At 40.5% G+C, this 21126-nt stretch overlaps 1 pseudogene; it reads right to left on the bottom strand.

Annotated features, from left to right (window-relative positions):
* Window positions 1-967: 967 nt before the first annotated feature.
* On the bottom strand, window positions 968-20647 carry LOC117431824 (sodium-dependent proline transporter-like; annotated as a pseudogene).
* Between the last annotated feature and the right edge of the window lie 479 nt (window positions 20648-21126).

A 21126-nucleotide genomic window follows, 5' to 3' on the forward strand; every position in this document is an offset into this window, starting at 1 on the left:
AGGTTCAGGGGTAATACTGCATTCTCAAATATTGACATTTAATACTTCTGCTTTAACATTATGTGAAATCTATTTAAGATTGCCGACACAGGAATTCCGGGGCTAATATTTAGTTTGATTTTTATTATCTAAAAAAATTGATTATCAATGACTTATGGTACGTTGTCATTTTATTTTTATTTTTTTGATAGGGGCCTAGTATTGTAACCATGGCAACTTTCTTCCTGCCACCAGAGTAGTAGATTACTGTGTGGAGTAAATCTAACAGGTTTCCCTATATAACAGGTGCTGTGCTTATAACAATGACAAGGTTATAAACTACAGAGACAGTCCTTGAAATCTAATTTCCTAATAGAATTATGTCTCAAAAAACAGAACTGCTTGTCTCAGGTACAACGTTTTCTATAAAGGTACCATGTTCAGCTCCCTGTTAGATAATGTCATCTTTTGAATACAATTTGAGCTGCAATGCCAGCTAGCCCACGTTATGCTTCGTTGTAATGCTTTTTTATTTCAGTGGTGGGATGGAAGTCTCAGTCATGTTGACGTTAATGCTGTTATAATAGCTTTGACATGCTAGTTGTGCTTACAAGTGATCTGAAAGTTTCCTACATTATTAAAGCTCAAAACATAAAATGCTGTAGGTTGTTACCCAGACATTTGGTACCATTGCTGTAAATAGCAAAACATGCCCTCCCATTGGGCCTCAATTGCATTTCGAGTAAATATAGAGCCCGAGGTTATGCAGTGCTTATACAATCAAATCAACATAACCTCTGTACCTCTCAGAATGTCTGAGTAAAGGGGAGCTACATTGCAACAGGTATTTTTCATCAACAATGATTAAGAAGAAATAAGCATTAGTTTGAAACTGATGCTGAGCTGAGGAAATATAAACATCAAAACATTCAAAGATTTATTTAAAAACATGAACCCTTTTGAAAATGGTTACAGAAGATGCATGGCTCACAGAAGTTTTTAACACATGGATTTAAAGCTTCCCTTAAATGTGTTGAAAAGCATACATGTAATTCTAAAGTTCAATACTGGAAAATGAGGCCTGTGAATTTGACAACTGTTTTGAATCTTACATACATAAACATAGACGGAAATGTGGAAATCCACAAAATCCATACTGTGACAGAAGACAGAAAAACACAGAGATCCAGTCAAGAACAGAAGCAACATACTGAAGTCTTCACCATTTATATTAAATAACCTAGTATATTACAGGAGTGATAAAGAAGGCTTTGAAATCCATCCCCTTATCTTGTATTAGCACTAGCACTAGATCACACCATGAGACCCACGGAAACCAGGAATAAAGCAATTTATCTATTGCTGTATTGTAACGAAAAACAATCAGAAAGGGGCCAGTAATACTGATAAGAGGTAAGAAAATGAACTGTAAAGCATTGCTTAGCACTACTTTAATGTAACAGCTCGTACATACAATTGACAATCTGTGCACTTTAGGATAGTTTAAGGGGACATTTTATTTATTTATTCACTTATATACAGTTTGTATTTTGAGCGTGAACGTGTGGTGGCACGTATCATTCTTTTTCTTTGTCATCTGGCAGTTATTATGCATGAACTGATATTTACAGCATGGATTCCTCCTCCATCTCAATTTCTCTATCCACCTCTATAGCAGTGTTGTCATAGCTTGTGATTCCACCATACTTTCTCATCAGTGGCCTTGGAGACTGGCTTCCTTGGAGGGTGTTCACATAGATGCCTGTTCGGTTTTCTTCCAATGCAGGTCCCCAGTCCAATGCTGGCCTTGCTGCCTGTTTTATTCTCTGTTTAAAAATAAATAAATAAACAAAATATTCAAAACTTTCGAAATATTTGCTGTGGCAATGGCCTCCTGAAGAAGCATTTGTTGGTGAGTATCTCAAAGAGGAGGTATGTGCACTAGGTGGTGCTGGCACTTTCTAATGTAAAGACACTTTGGGTGATCTAACCTACAGACGTCAATGGCAGCCACTACAACCAAAGAGCAGCTCCTTACCAAAAAAAATAAAAAATAAACACTACATCTGAGTAATTGACTGAGGCAGATAGGCAAGCTCCTGCTTCAAGTAATCTTTAATTAACTACATTTGGTAACTCTGTAAGGTGGTGTTTGAATTAGCTGAGTTGGTGTGTGATTAGTACCAGGTGAGTGGTTTAATTGAATAGAAGTTGTTTTGCTATCTGATTGGTTTCCACGCAGTTATTTTTTATATATTAAGCAGCCTATTTTAGCGCCAGCCAGAAGCGCCAGCCAACAGAAGAGCCTCAACAAAAGAGCCGGGAATCTAGCTGTGGGAGTCCAGCGAGGGGAGGCCTGCACTGAGACGCTGTTCCAATAGATCCAAATCTACCGGGGCTCTAGAAGAAGCTATCTACTAGTCAGGTCTGTACCCTCCACCCTACTGCTCCTACTGTGCCTTTTGTCCTGCTATGACTGTCTCTCACATCCCTGTTCTGTCCTCCTGTCCTCATCCTCTGCCCTCCCTCCGCTGCTGCTCCTCCAACCCCTCTAACCTCATTTCTCTGCCTCTCCCCCCCTCCCGCACACTCTCTGGTGCACTCTGGAACTGTCACTCTTCTGCTAACAAAGCTGATTTCATATCTGCCTTTGCCTCCCACCTCTCGCTGGATTTCCTTGCTCTCACTGAAACCTGGCTGTCCCCTGATAACACTGTTACTCCTGCTGCCCTGTCCTCTCTGTACGTCCTGTCCCATACCCCGCGCCTCACTGGACGGGGAGGTGGGACGGGTCTTCTCCTCTCTCCCTCCTTACTCTTTTCTGTCCCCTCCGATCTCATCTCACTCTCTGTCAGTACCTTTGAATTTCATGCAGTCCAACTGACCTTTCCCTGTCAACTCCTGCTCATTGTTCTTTACCGCCCCCCTGGGCCTCTCACTCACTTTCTGGATGAACTCGACTATCTACTCTCCTCCCTCCCCTCCCTGTCTACCCCGACTGTCCTGTTGGGTGACTTCAACATCCATCTCTCCAACCCCAGCTGGATTCCTCCCTCTCCTGCACTCCTTCGACTTCTGTCTTTCTCCGTCCCCTCCTACCCACAAAGCTGGCCGTCAACTGGACCTCACCTTCTCCAGGGCCTGCTGCCCCTCCACCCTCTCTGTCACCCCCCTGGACCTCTCTGATCACTATTTCATCTCTTTTTCTCTGTCTCTCCCCCCTCTCCCTGCTCCTCCTACCCCCACTGTCACCTCTCGCCGTAACCTCCGCTCTCTCTCCCCCTCTGTCCTTGCCTCCACTGCTCTCTCTCACCTCCCTCCTATCGACTCCTTCTCAGAACTCTCCGTAGACTCTGCTACCTCCACCCTCTTCTCCTCACTCACCTCCTCCCTCGACTCCCTCTGTCCCCTCACCTCCCGTCCTGCTCGCCCCTCCCCTCCCCATCCCTGGCTCTCCTCTGCGCTCCGCTCGGCAAGAATCACACTGCGATCTGCTGAAAAGAAATGGAAGAGAACCAAACTCCCTGCTGCCCTAGACCTTTACCGCACTCTCCTCTCCTCCTTCTCCTCTACTCTCTCCTCTGCTAAATGTGCTTATTTCCAATCTGTAATCCAAGCCTCCACTAACAACCCACGTAAACTATTCTCTACCTTCTCCTCCCTCCTAAACCCTCCCCCCTCCTCCTCCCTCCTCTATCTCCCCTGATGACTTTGCCTCCTTCTTCTCTTCTAAAATTTCAGATATCCGCAAACTCTTTAACACCTCTCCCTCCCCCGCACCCCCTCCCGCTCCAACTCCTACACCCACTGCAACCCCTACTAACTCACCCTCCTTCTCCACCTTCTTGCCACTCTCAGACTCTGACCTCTCCTCCCTGCTCCAGGGTCACAAACCCACCACGTGTGCCTTGGACCCCCTCCCCACTCACCTCTTTCAAGCTGCTGCTCCTGCTCTACTCCCCTTCATCTCCTCCCTCCTCAACACCTCTCTACTTTCTGGTATCTTCCCCTCTGCCTTCAAAAAAGCCTCGATCACTCCCCTCCTCAAAAAACCTACCCTCGACCCCACCTCCCTCCAGAGCTACCGTCCTGTCTCCCTCCTACCCTTCCTCTCCAAAACCCTCGAGCGGACTGTACACCACCAGCTCTCTGCTTTCCTGTCCAACCACTCTCTGCTTGACCCTCTCCAATCTGGCTTCCGCTCTGCTCACTCCACTGAAACCGCCCTCCTGTCTGTCACCAACTCACTTAAATGTGCCCGAGCTGCCTCTCTCTCCTCTGTCCTAATTCTCCTCGACCTCTCTGCTGCCTTTGACACTGTTGATCACTCTATTCTACTATCATCTCTTGCTGACCTGGGGATCTCTGGCACTGCTCTGGCCTGGTTCTCCTCCTACCTCTCCAACCGCACTTACCAGGTAACCTGGCGTGGAGCAACCTCCACACCTCACCCTCTCTTAACTGGAGTCCCCCAAGGGTCAGTCTTGGGTCCTCTCCTGTTCTCTCTCTACACCCGCTCCCTGGGCCCCCTCATCGCATCCTATGGTTTCTCATACCATTTCTATGCTGATGATGCTCAGATTTTCCTCTCCTTCCCCACCTCTGACTCCACCATCTCCTCCCGTATCTCTACCTGTCTGTCTGCTATTTCCTCCTGGATGCACTCGCATCACCTCAAACTCAACCTCTCTAAATCTGACCTCCTTTTCTTTCCCTCCTCCTCCCCCTCCTCTGATCTCTCTATCTCTGTTCCTCTGGAATCTACCACACTCTCTCCCTCTTCCTCAGCTAAGAACCTTGGAGTCACCCTGGACCCCTGCCTCTCTTATTCCCAGCACATCTCCACTCTGGCACGCACTTGCCGATTCTTCCTGAGCAACATCCGAAGAATCCGACCCTTCCTCACCAACTATGCTACCCAGCTCCTGGTCCAGGCCCTGGTACTCTCCCGCCTAGACTACTGCAACTCCCACCTGGCTGGCCTCCCTGCGTCCGCCACCCGTCCGCTCCAGCTCATCCAGAACTCTGCTGCCCGCCTGGTGTTCTCTCTGCCTCGCTTCGCCCACGCTACTCCACTACTCCGCTCGCTCCACTGGCTCCCGATCATCGCTCGCATCCAGTTCAAGACTCTTGTACTAGCCTACAGATGCCTTGACCAGACTGCACCCAGCTACCTCCAGACCCTCATCTCTCCCTACACCCCCACTCGACCTCTCCGCTCCGCCTGCACTAGAAGACTAGCTCTACCACCGCTACGCTCCCCTGCCTCCAAAGCCCACTCCTTCTCCACCCTTGCTCCGCAGTGGTGGAATGACCTTCCTACAGATGTCAGGACTGCCCAGTCCCTGACCACATTCCGGCGCCTCCTTAAGACTCACCTCTTCAAAGAGCACCTGTAGAACTCCTCTGTTTGTATCCTGGGACACTATCACCCTTCATGTAAATGTGCTTTATTTTGCTCTTATCTGCCCCCTATTTTACTGCATTTAATCCTGTACTTCAGAATACTGTAATCTGCCAAGTTTTTAACCTGTAGTACTTTGTATTTAATCACATCCTGATGTAACTATCACTATTTAATCATATCCTGATGTAACTATCACTATTACCTGCTGTATTATTGAATTGTGGTTTGTCAAACTTGTACTTTACTTGAACAAAAGTTATTGTATTTCTTGCTCTTATTGTATTACTTGTATTGTAACGCTTGAAATGTTTTTGCTTACGATTGTAAGTCGCCCTGGATAAGGGCGTCTGCTAAGAAATAAATAATAATAATAATAATAATAATAATTGCAACTAGAACCATGCCAATTAATTTATACTTCATCAGTGATTCACTTTAAATGTCCTAAAATAATAATAACATTATACTTGTAAGGGTCAGTCAGGTTTCATGTTGTATAATAATTTGAACAATTAGCAGTCATAAATTCCCCAGCTGGTAAAGAGACATGTGATGCATGCTGTCACTGTATCACCAAAGCATATTTGTTTACCAGCTGTTACTTGCACTTCAAGTCCATGCTTCATAGTTTTCTCAGTTAGCTCTAAATATGGATACAAACAAATAATTGTTTTTATTAATACATACAGACGTGCTCAAATTTGTTGGTACCCCTCCACAAAAAACGAAGAATGCACAATTTTCTCTGAAATAACTTGAAACTGACAAAAGTAACTGGCATCCACTATTGGTTATTCCATATTTAATAGAAATCAGACTTTGTTTTTGATTTTTTATTCAACATAATATTGTAAATAATAAAACAAATCAAAATGGCATGGACAAAAATGATGGGACCGCTAACCTAATATTTTGTTGCACAACCTTAGAGGCAATCACTGCAATCAAACGTTTTCTGTAGCTCTCAATGAGACTTCTGCACCTGTTAACAGGTAGTTTGGCCCACTCTTCCTGAGCAAACTGCTCCAATTGTCTCAGGTTTGATGGGTACCTTCTCCAGACTGCAAGTTTCAGCTCTTTCCATAGATGTTCGATAGGATTCAGATCAGGACTCATAGAAGGCCACTTCAGAATAGTCCAATGTTTTGTTCTTATCCATTCTTGGGTGCTTTTAGCTGTGTGTTTTGGGTCATTATCCTGTTGGAGGACCCATGACCTGCGACTGAGACAGAGCTTTCTGACACTGGGCAGTACGTTTCGCTCCAGAATGCCTTGATAGTCTTGAGATTTCATTGTGCCCTGCGCAGATTCAAGGCACCCTGTGCCAGGCACAGCAAAGCAGCCCCAAAACATAACCGAGCCTCCACCATGTTTCACTGTAGGTATGATGTTCTTTTCTTTGAAAGCTTCATTTTTTCGTCTGTGAAAATAGAGCTGATGTGACTTGCCAAAAAGCTCCAGTTTTGACTCATCTGTACAAAGGACATTCTCCCAGAAGGATTGTGGCTTGTCAATATGCATTTTAGCAAATTCCAGTCTGGCTTTTTTATGAGTCCTCCTGGGTCTTCTTCCATGGAGCCCACTTTCGCTCAAAAAGCGACGGATGGTGCGATCAGAAACTGACGTACCTTCACCTTAGAGTTCAGCTTGTATCTCTTTGGCAGTTATCCTTGGTTCTTTTTCTACCATTCGCACTATCCTTCTGTTCAATCTGGGGTCGATTTTCCTCTTGCGGCCACACCCAGGGCGGGTGGCTACAGTTCCATGGACCTTAAACTTCTAAATAATATTTGCAACTGTTGTCACAGGAACATCAAGCTGCTTGGAGATGGTCTTGTAGCCTTTACCTTTACCATGCTTGTCTATTATTTTCTTTCTGATTTCCTCAGACAACTCTCACCTTTGCTTTCTCTGGTCCATGTTCAGTGTGGTGCACACAATGATACCAAACAGCACAGTGACTACTTTTCTCCATTTAAATAGGCTGAATGACTGATTACAAGATTGGAGACATGTGTGATACTAATTAAAGAAACTAATTAGTTTGAAATATCACTATTATCCAGTTATTTATTATCTTTTCTAAGGGGTACCAACAAATGTGTCCAGGCCATTTTAGAATATCTTTGTAGAATAAGCAATAATTCATCTCTTTTCACAGCTCCTTTGCTTTATTCTATGACATACCAAAGGCATGCAAGTATACATGATAAAATAGCTTTTAATTTCATCACTTTTCAGGAGGAATGAAGCATTATTTCAATGAGCTGTAAGGGTACCAACAAATTTGAGCACGTCTGTACCTCTTCTAAAATGTTAAAGGATTTGTTCTTTTTTTGTTACTACCAGTCATTGTATGATGATGCTGCAACAAATTGAAGGTAGCACCCTCCATGGTGGTATATGTTGTAATACTAAAAGAACCTTAATGAGTTTCTGCTAGAAGTCTTTCTCAATGACTTCAATGTTCAAACCTTTTAAAACAGACATTCGTGATGCTTGCAATAAATATATGCATCATATGTACTATAAGAGCCTGTACAGAATAAGAGCTAGCGTCATTAGGGTTTCTGTCACTTTGGATCAAGCTTCTTTATTGGGTTTTTTTTCTGACAATACACTGCTGTGCAGTAGATGGTGCGGGTTCCTATCAATATAAAGCTACATATGCAGCTCCTGAACTCAAAGTACTTTCACACAAAAAAGAAATCGCAATGTTGGTGTAGGTCACTGGAACCAAAGAGCAGTCCTTAATTCAGAAGGATTACAAACATCTTAAAAAAGGAAAGAAACAGTAAACAAAAATGTAATTGGGTGCTACTATATTTAAATGATTAAAATTGGGAAGCACTGAACCAATTTAAAACTGAAATGATATGCAGTAAAGAGGCATTTCACAGTGTAACTTTTGTCTTTGAAGCAGATTAAAATATTCAGTACCCAATATCAGTTACTAATTAAAAAAAAAAAAAAAAAAAAAAAAAAAAGCCCCAAATTCGGTATGGTTCATGCTTTGGCTTTATACACAACTTCATGTGTAAGTATAGATTAAAAACACAGCCCAGCAGGGCTCCTACATTGCATATGCCTCATTAGCTAACTTCTACGAGAGCTGATGAAAATGAAAATGTAGTCAAACTGCATGGATCATGAAAATGCAAACGCAGTGCAATTGTGTCTAGGTTATTTTTGGACTAGCACAATGCCAAATGCAGAGAATATAGCCATTTCTTTTGCTTCCCCCCACCCTCCCCAAGAAACTCTTTGACAGATATACATTTTAATTAGAAAACTATATATGTTGTTCTCTTTCTTTTACCATGGTACTGTCTATGGTTTTTGTCTTTTCAGAAAATGGGTTTTAATTTAATGATGCTATTAAGACTATTTCATAACCCTAATCTAACACCGTCCTCTGTATGCCATATTTAAATCACACAAGTTATAAAGCAGTTTCATGACAATTGGATAAGTGCTTCTCCAGATATGGAAAAAAGTGAAGTGTGACCTATTATTTCATCCCATACAGGTGATAGTAAAACTAGTAATAAACAGCAGTAGGTGTAGGTAGAGACCCCTTTAAAACACCCTGCACTGTTTTTGTTTTTAGTTGTTAAACAAATACATCAAACAAATATTTTCTGTCCAGATATTTCCATGAGAGAAGATTGTATTGCAAGTAGCTGCATGTACCTAATAATAAATACATTACTCAAATATTCTGTCAAAGATAAGATAAGGTTCAATCCTTTATGGGTTTGGAGGTGATTTACTTTCATCACTGGGTCACACATTCACATCTTTTTAATAAATACTTATAAGAGTTGACCAATTACTGATAATGGCAATCAGGTTTAGAGCACCTTTGATGAGTTTTCGTTTTTTAATGAGAGTGCACACCTTGCAAAAGACATGTTTTTTTGCGATATACTTAGGCACAGCAGGTGTAATATATCAATTATTTACTGAGGCTTATTAGAGTCAGGGCACTGTTAAAACAGTAGTCCGGTCATGATGCCATTAAGGTCTACAAGCCACACTAAACAAGAAATATTTATCAGGTGGTATCCATTGAAAAGGATATACAGATAAAGAAAGAATGGTTTGATTAAGCTCCAGAATGAATTGCACTTTGACACACAATAAATATATGATACAATGTGTAAAACATTCATTTTCCCTTAAGTGAAGAAATGTTTTGAAGTTATGGACACATGCTTAGCTATGCTTTCCTTCCTAACAGCTTTGTGTTTTTTGAAGCTTTCACAGCCTGTAGATGCTATTCCTTACCAATACGACAAAGCTTCCTAGAGCAATACATCAGTAATAAATCAATAAACACAAGGATACCCCTCGACATGATTTTTGTGTTGGGTTTTTTTCTCTTTTTTTTACTGTTTTGATTGTGGCATACAAGGTTTGATTTTGACACTAAATTGGAAAGAGCTGAACTTTTTTTATTACATTTTCACAGAGTTTTTTTTTTTTAGCTTTCTATGTGCCAGGCCCAGTCATAAAGCAGCAATATTATTATTATTATTATTATTATTATTATTATTATTATTATTATTATTATTATCTAGCCTATTTACTATTTACTATTTATTATTATTTATTATTTACTATTATTGGATGTTTCACTGAGTAAAATAAACGCTGTAGTGTAAAAAAGCAAAGTGTCATTGCAACCACACCCCTTCCACACACACACACTGACACACACACACGCACACACACACTGACATACACACACACATACACACACACTGACACACACACATACACACACACACACCCCAAATGGGTGCATATTTTCAACTTCTTTAATGACACTGTCATGCTAATGCTCTCTCTCTCTCCCTCTCTTCAGACTGGGTTTAATGGATTAAAGTGTCTTGAATTGACAGTACACATCATGTTGATTCTGTGTTTTTATATTCCAAAACCCACAGCATTAACTGACAGAGATGTGAATGCATGATATCAGATTGTATCTGTAATTAGTCAACAAAATGTGTTCAAACATAATTTATTCTGCTATACCTCTTTAATGCCATCTTAGAAAACAACCTACCTCTAAGAGTGTTCCTTCTTCCTGAAGTACAGCAATCAACATCCCAGCTGGTATCATCAGGCAGGGGAAGAGTCCCATGAGAATACCCAAGACCTCTGCCCAATGGGGGAATTTGTAGTTTCCATATTCTGAGGGCTGGTACTTCACAATGCTATACACAAGCAGTGCCTGCAAAACCCACATCATTGTGCTTAGAGCTCTATGCACGAAACACAGTGTTCCACATGTGGTCTCTGGACATTCAAGATGAAGTGTTTTATTGTTTTAATTTCACAGTAAATCTAAATGGAATCTTATATTGTGTTATTTATTTATTTATTTTCACCCACCTTCATGTTCAGAATCTATATGATTTGTCTCTTTTGTCAGTGACAACAAACAGAAGCCTTAAGACGACTCAACAGGCTCACTGTGACTTAGGGCCAGTGGAAGTGCCTTTGACATATTCCTATACTCCCAGTGACTGCAACAAGTGTCTTATAAGATAGTATTGTACAGTTGTTGTTTTTTTTTATCCCAGAGAACAACAACAGATAGATTTGTGAATCATTTAGGGGTTCTGTGACTGTTTCTTGGGTGGATGTGTGCAGCTGGGACGTGTAACAGGAGACGTGTTGCTAAGCAACCAATTAAGTAGGCAGGCTGGGCTGGAGCTGAGCTGATTGAGGGGTCCTGATTGGCTGGGGGCGTACCGGGGAGGGTGCGCACAGCTCAAAGGGCGTCTGCGCCACAGCTCGAGGTGACTGCACCACCACATTGGCACTGTGTTTACATCAAGGAGGAGAGCGTCCTCTCGGCAGGATAACTACTATGGAACCCTTCAACTGCAGGACAGTGCCTGTGAAGGCTCTGCCCAACCAGGACTGTTGTAAAGACCTGGATTCACTGGGAGGCCGGGGCTTCAGGAGCAACAGCAGTAGGTTAGTTTAGGAGATGTTGATTCCAACCAGTATAAAGAGGGTTTCATAGTGTAGTTGGTTCCTGGAGCGGGACGTCTCTTTTAGTGAGACTAGTGCTTGCCTTGTGTGGTAAACTTTTATTTTTCGCTTTGTTTTGTTGTGTTTTCTTTATTAAATCTGACACTAGGGCTATCATTAGTGGGAGCACCTGTGTGTTTAATAAATCTGTGTGCCTGTGCGGCATGTCAACATCCACTGCTCTGTGCTGACTCATTATTATTCAGTGACGACCCACGCAGGTAACACTTCCCCCTGTTACAGGTTCTAAATCACATGGTTCATATTTGGAACCCTCTTTTGATGCAGCACCTAAAGGTTCTATTTAAAAGGAGCTTCTTCCCTAGAGGATGTAACCTCCAGTGTTTATATATATATATATATGGATGTAAGTATCTATGTATTTATTTATTCCAAAGAAAACATGAAATGATCTCACCAGCATAGTAACTGGGGAAAAGAAGCTCCAACAAGCCTTGAAATAAATTCCTGGTTCAAAGCCAACCATCATCTTTATATCCCGAGAAAACCTCTCCACACCTAGAAAGAAAAATAAGTAAAATTGTAATTTATTTAATTAGCTAATGTCTCTTTAATTTCTTTAAAAATGTTCTTTGTAACTGTTTGCTTACCATACATGCAGGAAATTACAAAACATGAAGCTATCACCACAACCATTAGTCCAAACCCTGCACTGTAATCATCAAATAGGACCAGCCAGTACATCCCACACTGAAAAGCAAAAGATATGTGTGCAAATGTATAGGATACTCTTTTAGAAATGCCTATTAAATAACTATACCATTGTGTAGCTTTTTGTTCCAATAGTAAAAACATAAGGTTATGCTAGTGCAAGGTTTTATTTCAGTCAAGCTCTGTATTTAAGAGAATACCAGATTAATACTGAACCCAGACATGTTAATATTGCTACAATACTGAATATGTTTTCAAATACTTGATTTAGGATGAAAAATTTAAAGATCTTCATTGGGTTTCAGGGTAATCCTGACATTATTTTACAAATCCCAAGCAAAACAACTGAATGCTAATAAATGCAGTCAGTCCCTTGGAGGTTGTTATCCAAACAAAAAAAAAAAGATTGTTGCAGTACAACTGCTGTGAAGGACCTTCCACAGTATGAAAAAAAGACAAGGGAGACTATACAGAACAAATCCTTTTATCAAAGCCCTGTGGGGAAGCTTGCTAATCCGATTTTAAGTTTTTCAATATCTGCATTTAGTCTTGGTGGTAAACTATGTAAAATCACACACATAAAGCTAAACAGCCTGCCTACTTATTAACATAAGGGGATGGAGGCTGTGTGGTCCAGTGGTTAAAGGGCTTGTACCCAGGAGGTCCACGGTTCAAATCCCACCTCAGCCACTGACTCATTGTGAGACCCTGAGCAAGTCACTTAACCTCCTTGTGCTCCGTCTTTTGGGTGAGACGTAACTGTAAGTGACTCTGCTGCTGATGCATAGTTCACACACCATAGTCTCTGTAAGTCGCCTTGGATAAAGGTGTCTGCTAAATAAACAAATAATAATAATAAATATCCATCCTATCATTACATTTATTAAGGATCTGTCTTGGCAGGACTGGATTTCAGTGTTGAGCTATAATTTCCCCATTTGAAAATGTACTACAGGATTGTGAATGAAGCTTTTCAGTTTAATGTCTGAGCTGTAGGTCGCTGGCAAGCTGCTCACTGCTGTATTCATTCTTTCGGGTAATTTCTATTCACAATAGGAAAGATTTAGGCTTACTTCAGTTGTGAGTATCAAACCCATAAGGAACATGGCAACACAGATGCATGCAGAGAAAAAGGCCTTCTTTGGTCTCAGGTAGATTGGAAACTCATCAGTGACAGCAGTAACTATTGTTTCCATAAATGCAAACTGGAAATACAAAGAAAAATGTAATGCTATTTCAGCTAATGCTTTGTTTACTGTTCAATGGATAAAGATGACTGGTGAAAATATGGCTTTTTGAAAAGACTTTTGGACATTTACATCAGTGTATGGGGAAGACTGGAAATTATCTTTTATATGATGCATATGTATTATGCCTACAATATAGTTTCACACTATATTTGTATCAAATCTTTAAACTATAAACAGTTTTAACAACCACTGACCACACTGTAGCCAGCATTTGTCTCTCAACAACAAAAAATTTTAATTTTTGTCACTAAAGTGAATTTGGCTTTTTCAATGGTTTTCTGACAAGAAAGTGGCACAAACAAACTAAAGCAATCAGACAAAACAATAAAATACACTTTAATCATATACTGTACCAGTACCAAGAATCCAGAACTAATTTATTTCTTTCAGACAGACAGACACCAAACTCTGTTTACCTGGCTGTCAAGTCCCAGTGTTAGCAACATGAAGAAAAAGAGAAAGGACCAGAAAGGAGCCAATGGGAGCATTGTCATGGCCTGAGGGTACACGACAAACGCCAGGCCTGGACCTGTGGAAAACACAATGGGAAGCCTTATGGTATGATTGAACCTGTGTCCAATCAGCATCATTGGCGCTTCTGTAAGTAGTTGTTAAAATCAGGGAATTTCCATATCTCTCACAACATGGAGATTGCTATATAAAATAATCAATATCATCAGAAGTATAGTTTTTTTTTGCTTTTGGTCAGGCTGCAGAAATTGCATTTACATTGTAATGTGGCTATTGTATAAACAGTGCACACATACATTCAGGGGTGTGAAATCTTTGTAAGCTATTCACTCTGGAGTCAAGACCAAATGTCTCATAAGCTGCCTTGCCACTATCAAACAGAAAACCAGTTTTCTCTTGTTGTGGACTTGCCTCCTAAATGCATACTGAATAAGCATGCACTAAAATGATTGAACTAGCTGTAATCCTACTAGGATTATCCTAGTTATAACCTTACCAGTAACATATACACCGCACTGCAATGCACTCATTAGACCTCTAAAGCATTACAAATACAGGAAGCAGTTTTTCAGTCTAGGAGCATTCACGCATCTTTTAGTCTGGGGTGTGATCGCTGCTGCAGCAGCTACTTAACTCCATAGATTCAAGATGCGCATAAAAGGTGGAACAACTACTGCAGATAAGAAACATTTAACTTCCACACCCACAGGCTACAGGGAGCCAGTAAACAACAGGGCCTTCAAGCAGTATTTATTCCCCCAACAGAGCAAAAACCTTCTAATTATAATACTCTGTTATAGGTGTTTAAGTGAAATATGAAATTCAATCAGACAGTAGGGACAGCTTTTTATTGCGCAGCCACTGTATTGTATATTAATACTGATTTGTGTTCCTTGAAGGGAGATTTGTTGCCCCCCCCCCAAGTTGCATTTCCATTCAACCTAAGAATCTTCTTGCAAACTCTGTTTTTTAGGGATCTGGGCCCTGGGGCTTTCAGGTGGAGTTCACCGTACAGGAGCGATAAAGTTAAAGCAGAGTGTCTGCCAATTAGAAGGGAAAAGCCTTTGATGTGTGGAACGCTGTAGTGAGACTAAGCCCCTGACATCTACTGAATTCTCCTGAAGGTGTGATAATTCTCCCTCTGCTCTCACACATTTACATCTCTCCTCATTGACGGGGGAGACCTGACAACGTATTTGCCTAATTGCAACAACCAGTAGCGGTCGTTTACAACACAGGGGGTCATTTGACAAGACACTTCCTTTAAATTGCCATTGCCCTACACTTTAAACACATACACTTTACATTTATGTGTTCACATTCTTATCTGTATAAAGGTAGGTAAATTACATGTTGCAAAATGTAATTCACCAAAGCAATCTGAGTAGATATTAAATAAGCTAATCACCTTCATTTTTTTTTTTAATAATACTTTTTTATTATAATATTTTTCATACCATTTACTATATTGAAAATTATGAGAGATACTGTGAACAGGATGTTTCTTGCTTTAAACGGCTGGAAATACAGCTAGTGCATTCTCTACAAGCAGTACTGGACGTTTAAAAGATCAATTGGTACTAAGATACAGGAGAACACGTTCAAAATGAACAGTCAAGTCTTTCCAGACCACCGTATGAAACCATGGGGGAAGGAGAACAGTCTGTCTGTAATACAGTATAAAATTACCTGCTTTAGCAACCTGGTCAACTGGTACACCAAGCTCCTGGGACATGTACCCCAACACTGAGAAGATAGCAAAGCCTGCTAGGATGCGTGTGAATGCATTCCCCAGCGTGACAATGAAGGTGTCCCTGAAAATACAAGATGCCAGCCGTGGAAAATATTTCAGTGAAAATGGCGTTGTGTAAATATTGTACTGATATAGATTTCAATATAGCTGTGTGTGCTTTTGTTTTTCTCCATATGAGCTGTAAACGCAGTACAGGTTTCAGTAACATGTCTGTAGGCTGCGGTCTCCCAGGATCCTAGCTGCCCAAGGCACTTTGGTCAAGCAAGGAAGCGTAAATGTTTTGGTGGAAAGTGTTAAGAAGCAAAGGTTAGTAAGCCACCGAACCCCACCCCAAGAGAGTAGAATATTTGCAGCGCGGCTTCTATCCACACCTACATATGATGAGAAACATACAATCGTTATGCTTGTCAGTGGGGTATGTCTTTAAAGTGAAAGTACTCTTTTTTTTTTTTTTTTAAATTAGCAGGTGCTTTTTCTCCATTTAAGAAACCGCAATTTGCTAACTAGGAGGAAATGCTTTGAATATCTGGCTCAGTGTCTTCCTGTCGACTGGGAAATGAGAAACTTACAGTGTTTTAAAACATTTAAAATGTGTATTAATGAATTTAAAAAATGAAATACATGTTCTACAAACAGACTGGGCTCTGCCATTCAATTAGACTTGATAGTCTATGGTAAAACATCAGTAAGGAGCAGTAAAGCACATTGAATGCATGGTATAAGCCAAGTATGGTAAAGAACAAAGAAAAGTATGGTTATTATTGGTAAGTATATTATTGGTTAAGGATATGTATGGGAATAAAAAAATAGTATACTGAAAGATAACAGAAACATGTATATCCATTGATATGCAAACCAGCGATCACCTTTGAAGTGAGGAGATGGTGTCAGAACTGTGGTGTCAGATAAAACTTGATTCCCTTCCAGGCCCCATCCAAAGTAACCCCTCGGATAAAGAGCATTACCAGGATGACGTAAGGGAAAGTCGCAGTAAAATAGACAACCTAAAAGCAAAGTTAAATAGCCAGTCAGCCCTGTGTTACAATTTGAAAAGCTTTGACTATTGAGTTAAATACAGATTCTGATAAAGCTCTGACACTAGCTTGAAATAGGCTCAGCTTTTTCAGCTTTTTTTTCACATTCAAATTCAGATAGTATTGTGTTTCTCTTGAGTATTGGTAATTGAAATTCCTGTCGTGTTAACAGATTATTCCATAAAAAACAATAAAAAAAATAGCAAACCCTGTTAATTGTAATTCAGCGCATGTGTATGACTCCAGAACAGAACAGTATCACAGTTTTCTTCTGCACTAAAACCAGGGTTAGAAACTTCCACTAGTCCTGCACCCTGTCCTGGGTTTCAGAACTCCCCTTGTTTAGGCATGTAATTGAAATCAGTAGGTGCCAGGAGTTTGAACAATCAGCCTCCTGCTAAATCTGCTCTGACTGATCGTGCTTGAATACGTCTCACCTGTGAGTCTGTACGTTGACTATTAGGAGTTGTGAAATGTGGTTACCATATGAAACGGGCTAATGACCCCTTACCTTCCCTGATGACTTGACTCTTTTAAAGATACAGAGATAGACAATGATCCAGGACAGGAGGAGACAGAGACACAGATTCCAGCGGACTCCACCTGGATTTCCGATTCCTGAGCTCCCCTGGATGTGCAGGACATAACGGCTGAGGAAAAAGGAATCGTGACGTGTTGGCACTAGAATGGCTTACATGCTCAACCTCACTAGGGTTACAGCAAAGGGGTAACACCAACCTTGGATAATGGTACTGCAGTCTCTATGATTATTTTCAGAGTGTTCCATCTTTTACACTTGGACAATGCATATGGAAACATTATTTATTTATATATTTTACCAATTTTCCCCTTCGTGTTTAGAGGCTGGCTGCTCTGCCCCCCTGAGTCGTTCCCCACGCGGATCGTGTGATGGTCCAGGCAACGGTCAGTATTCCACCAGTTTCCACAGTGCTGCCAAGGCAGGTCGCTGTTCAGGGAGGCAAACAGGTAAAAGAGCACGTAGGCGATGATCACGTTGTAGTAAATGGCTACGAGTGAAACAATCACTATCATCCCTACACCAGCGCCTGCAGACAGACAGAGAGACAAACAGACAGGCATTAACAGTAAAACAAACACGGAAATGAAAAATTAGCTCTTAGTTGTATGCGACACATGCAGCCCAAACAATACATCATAACAACAGTCTTTTTCTGCGATGTTATCTTTTAATTATATACCTCTGGTTGACAACATACTTCTTAGAGTAAGAGAGCCATTATCACACACATGTTTCCTAAATGAGGTTACTGTCATTAGTGTGACACCAGTCTGTGATGTCTCAGTAGTTTGATATGAAGTCACTTAATACTTCCTAAAGCAATGCATAACTTTAAACACTCATTTATAAAATGTCAGCAATTCCAAAAAGAATACATTATGCTTAATCTAAAATATGCAATGTACAAGTGGAAAAAGGCCAGATAATGACTTTATCTGCCTTCCCGGGCACTGACCCTTTATTGTACATTGAGACACAGTCCTCCCTTGTTATTTTGCACATAAAAAATGGAGATATTGAGAATTGTTAATTATTGAAGAGTCCTACAGGTACAATGTACTGTCAACATGATCTAACCCTGAATTAACTCAATTTGTGTATTATCAAAACAACAAAGGCAGCTTTTGTATTGCAATCCAAAAGCTTCTCTCCCCAGACCCAAGGCATCACCTTTGAAGAAGGGGCTGATCTTCCACACTGCCAGGGGGCCCAGGCTGGAGAACTGCCCCAGCGACAGCTCCATGAGGAAGATGGGGATTCCACAGATACCCAGCATGATAAAGTAGGGGATCAAAAAGGCACCTGAAACCAGACAAGGGCATTGGGATTGGACTGAGGAATATAGCAGCAATCAGCTAGGTTATTGAAATGATGGTCCTAATACAAGATCTAGATCTGCCGTTGGGTGTTACCAGTGCTCAGTACTGATCAATATAGAATGTAAGGCATTCTGTTATCCCACTCACCTCCTCCATTGATATAAGCCCGGTATGGAAACCTCCAGACGTTCCCCAACCCCACGCAGTACCCAATGCAGGAGAGAAGGAAATCCAGCTTCCCAGTCCAGTTCCCGCATTCAGCTGGGTATTCCATCTCTGAGAAATCCCCATCTCCCCCCTCGCTGGGGCTCATCAGCAGGTCAGGGGTGCAGGGCTGTTTCGATAAACATAGAAATTGCGGGTTTAAATGCTGGAAATTTTGGTGACACTTTCCTGAACAGGGCATGAAATCTGTCAGTAATTAGTTGGTAAGTACAGTTTAATTAAAAGGGATTTGGCTTGTAAACAAACAATTCAAAGTCCTCAAGGAGCAAGTGAACCTCTGTAGAGATTTGGAGGTAGGGTTCAGTTAAAAAAAAAAAAAAATAAGAATGAAAATAATTACTTGAGCAACAGAACCCTTATCAGATAGGTAAACACTTACCATACGGAAAAGGTCAACTGCCAAGGTAATGCTCTCTAATCTGGGTTTTATTGCCATTAGTAGCCAGTAACCAGTATCTTTATAGTTATTTGAAACATTTACATCTTTAAATTGCAGCTGTCTTTACCTTTTCAATGCTTTGTTTCCCTTCCGTTTCATTCACAGCTAGACTTTCTATTCAATCAGAAATCACAGTGAAGTGTTTGCCAACATTCCGGCACATCGTATCTTGAAGAACTGCCTGATGAGTGGATGAAAAGCCATAGGTTTCTAATTTCTAAAGCATTATCTTTGTGTAATCTTATATTTCGGGTAATCATACAGAATGCAGAGTTATTCTATATAATTGATACTTGAGTTGAACCCAGTGTACTGCCCTCCCTTTCTAGAAGGAGTATAGTTAACATTACTGTAGATCCACATTCCACTTCTGAGTTTTACTACGTTTATACAGTGCTTATATTTTATAATGTTTGAACACAACCTTAAAGACAACCTTAAAGTGATGCAAAATATTTTGAAATGAACTACAATGAACATTTACCTCAACCATGCTGTCAAATCAGAAGCTAAATACAAGTGAATTCAATGATTTGTGTTTCTATTCTGTCCTAGCCCACCCTCAAAGCCTTTGGCAATCCATATCTAAAAGGCAGCATCATCTGGCTATTTCCTGAATACTTACTGTGTGCAAAGAGCAGTGTTAAACTTGCAGGGTTTCATAGAATTCATATTCAAGTTTTCCAGAAACCTTTCTGCTGGGTTTTGTTTTTTTACACTATCAATTAGCCCCAGTCTCCCTCTTCCTGGTACATGCACACACACGCTGTGATAGAGATGACAGTCCCAGCTGCTTCATCTCCTTGGCAACTGAGGAAACATGGTATCTTGAAATGTGCTTTGAATTAATATACCCAGAAACTGGCAATTGTTAATTATATGTATTTTATATTATGCATTTAAAATAATAATAATAATAATAATAATAATAATAATAATAATAATAATAATAATAATAATATCAAACACCACAGTATGATACAGTGGCTCATCTAGTAAACAATAATACCAGTGTCCTCATGGTCCCAGCTTGCAAGCTTTAAATACAGTACCAGTCTTGGCATAGCTATCCTAAAGGGCTTAAAATATATATTTTACAGACAGCATACTGGAATGAATTCTTTCAGTGAACACCGGAGAGCAGTTAAAATAGCACAGTCTATAGGTTAATGTATGTGGTTATAAGGCTGTCACTTGATTGTTTTCCACACAGAAAATGACACATTAGGTACAGTATGTGGAATAGAATTAACTCTTAGTGATTTATAATACATAAGAGTTATTTTCAAACCAGTATGGCTGTCCAATTCTGGATTAATAATAATTGTTATTATTATAAAAACATTCACTTTTTTACAGTACACTTAACACATTTGAATTAATTTCCAGTTGCCATTACCATAGCAGTGACTATTTATCTGCCATAGGAGAGTTTGAAATATAAAACACAGATAGTAATTTGCAGCTGCTTACCTCCTGGAGATGGCTTGCTTGCAGAAGCTTCATGTCTGAACCCTGTTGCTGTGTTAATCTTTCAGCACGTTATATATGTTTTACACCTCTTCACTCACTCCAGAGGGAGAAGACAGAGCGAGGAAGAAAGAGAAAGAGACCGATGCTTGAAACCAGAGTACCGGCTCGTGTCCTGATTCCTTCATATCTGAACAAAGGGCTCTATGAGAGCTTGGTAAAGGTTACACAGATCAATAGGAGTTGCTGAATTGGAAGACAAGCATGAATTCCTTTTGGGGTATCTTTGGCCTCAATTAACCTGTTCAATTAGTGTGGATTTGATTGCACACTTTCAGGAACAGTTTGAACAGTTCATAGTAGCAGTAGAACGATTACTAATTTGAAAAGTCAATGCAACAATAGCGAAATAGGTCGACTAACTAGTCGACACTTTCAAATAAATATATTAAATCGTGTATTTAATCATGTCTGCTGCTCTGTTTGTGACCGTACTATTTTGAAACACTTTGATG

The sequence above is a fragment of the Acipenser ruthenus genome, chromosome 22, assembly GCF_902713425.1.
Source record: "Acipenser ruthenus chromosome 22, fAciRut3.2 maternal haplotype, whole genome shotgun sequence".
Taxonomy (NCBI): Eukaryota; Metazoa; Chordata; class Actinopteri; order Acipenseriformes; family Acipenseridae; genus Acipenser; species Acipenser ruthenus.